The sequence below is a fragment of the Priapulus caudatus genome, unplaced genomic scaffold (assembly GCF_000485595.1).
Source record: "Priapulus caudatus unplaced genomic scaffold, Priapulus_caudatus-5.0.1 Scaffold5, whole genome shotgun sequence".
NCBI lineage: Eukaryota > Metazoa > Priapulida > Priapulimorpha > Priapulimorphida > Priapulidae > Priapulus > Priapulus caudatus.
In genome coordinates this window covers 1,139,920-1,142,359 of record NW_014577066.1, presented here as the reverse complement: position 1 = coordinate 1,142,359, position 2,440 = coordinate 1,139,920, and positions in this window count along the sequence as shown.

Below are 2,440 nucleotides of genomic sequence, written 5' to 3'. Positions count from 1 at the left end.
AATGCATAATCTTTGCAAAATACGATTTCTCCTTGGAGATATTGCGCGTGCGCGCGCACCGTGTTAGGCGTGCAGGGGCGTCTGAGAAAAACTTCATAATATAGCTTGCTGCGGGGGAGAGGGGATGGGAGACTGAGGAAAGGCGGCAGGGAAGATTGCTGGAGGCGGTAGAACTAGAAGGAGGCTGGGCGAGGGACAGGGGAGGCAATGGGAAAGACGCGAGGGCATAAAGTAGGTGTTTTGTACCCTACATGCTAGGGCGCTCTCCTAATTATAAACACAGGTCTACTGATAAACGTTTATTAGGGAAATCTATGCGGAGATACCCCCTAACCATTTTAAATGCATATTCATCACAAAATATAACTCTTCTGGTGAGATATTGCGCATGCGCTAACACACTAACGTAGCCAGATTGTGTACTGGCTGGTATACGCAGCCGAGACCTTACATGCAAGGTCTTCCTCCTATTTCTTAAATGATGTCTACAGAAGAAATGTTATCATATAAATCTATGTTAGGATAACTCCTCTTCATTTTAAATGCATAATCTTTGCAAAATACAATTTATCTCAAGAGATATTGCGCATGCGCGCGCACCGTGTTAGACGTGCAGTGCCGTCTGAGGCAAACTTCATAATATAGCTTGAGAAGATACTGTAGTTGAGAGGCTGTAGAAAATTAAGGATGCTGTGCAAGAACCAAGGAAGGCAAGGGGAAGGATGAGAAGGGATGAAGTAGTAGTTTGGCACCCTACAGGATAAGGCGGAAAAATCGTCGACAGGAGACCATGTCCAGCATATCCTATATGTGCATATTGCCGTCGGCCGTACGAAAAAGATGGCGCTCTGCAATTCGCAAACACGCAGGCGGTCGCCAAATTTTACCATGTTTTCCTGTAGGGGGATAGCCCGAAAATGGTTTGAATGCATAATTTCGCCTCATGCTCTATATTTTCGGCGCGAACGGTCATGCGCAAATCTGATATTTCCCCGTGTGAAACTGAGAAACTATTCGAAATGTGTATATAGCGAAAACGCACAAACGGAGTTTACTGGATGCCCTAGAATTGCCGACGGAAGCCTTATTTCGCTGAATTTATGCAATTTTCCTAGAGAGCACATCGCCAGCACTAGGTGCATGCGATAAAAATTTCGCTAGCGTCTCAGGCCGTCGCAGAGGCGACGTCGGAAAAAGGTATAGGCGGTAAAATCGTCGAGCGCGCGATACTATATAAGAGCGGCCGAAGGAAATTATATTGGCAGTCAACGGCGACCGACGTCGCAGCCGCTTTTTCGTGTATGTTAGCATATCTGGGAATCGTGGCGCGATGCTGCGATTAAAGTGAAGCATGTAGATCAGATTTAACCATGCACACGTGCCGCCGGTCGGCCCGCGACTAGTTTGAATGTATGAGAACGCCCGAAGAAAATTCATTTGGCAGTCAACGGTGACAACCCCACGAGCACCATCTGCGCGTACATTAATATCGGCATAGTGGGGAACCCAGGGCGTGATGCTGCAAGCAAAGTGAATATTATAGATCGGATTTAACCAAGGACACGTGCTGTCAGCCTGTCTGGCTCCAGTTTGAACGTATAAGAACGGTCGAAGAAAATTGTCTTGGCAGTCAACGGCGACCGACGTCGGAGCGCCATTTCCCTGTAAATTAGCATAGCTGGAAATCGTGGCGCGATGCTGCGAGCAAAGTGAAGCATGTAGATCAGATTTTACCATACACACGTGCCGTTGGCCCGCCCGCGGCTAGTTTGAACGTATGAGAACGGCCGAAAAGATTTTTTTGGCAGTCAACGGTGATCGACGCACGAGCACCATCAGCACGTACATATTTTCAACGTGGTGGCACTGCTCAGCCGAAGGTCCCTGGCTATACCAATGTACAGGAATAGGGCGGGGACACGTTGGCGACCTGTCGGCCAAGGGAAATGACCTAAGGCTGACGTTAAGCATTTAATCTGGTGTGCGGCATGCCTAGAGATAGTGCGCATCAAAAATTGCACCCTCTCTACTTCAATGTGGTGGAACTGCTCTGCGTAAGGTTCCTTGCTATACCACCGTAAAGGGGGTAGGGCTCGGATACGTCAGAGACCTGTCGCCCAAAGGAATTGACGTAGGGCCGACGTTAAGAATTTGATCAAGAGTGTGACATGTCTAGAGAAGGTGCTCATCGCAAATGGCGCCCTCGCTACTTCAACGTGGTGACAGTGCTAGCGCTGCTCTATGACAGGTTTCTTGCTATACCAATGTGGAGGGTTAGAGCGCGTATGTTTCGGCGACGTGTCACCGAAATGCAAGAATGCGAGGACGCGATTTTTTGCGATGCGCTTCTCTATGCATTCCATACTCCAGATTATATGCTTAACATCGCTTCTCCGTCATTTGCTTTGGGCGACAAGTCTACGCTACCGGTTCCGGACGA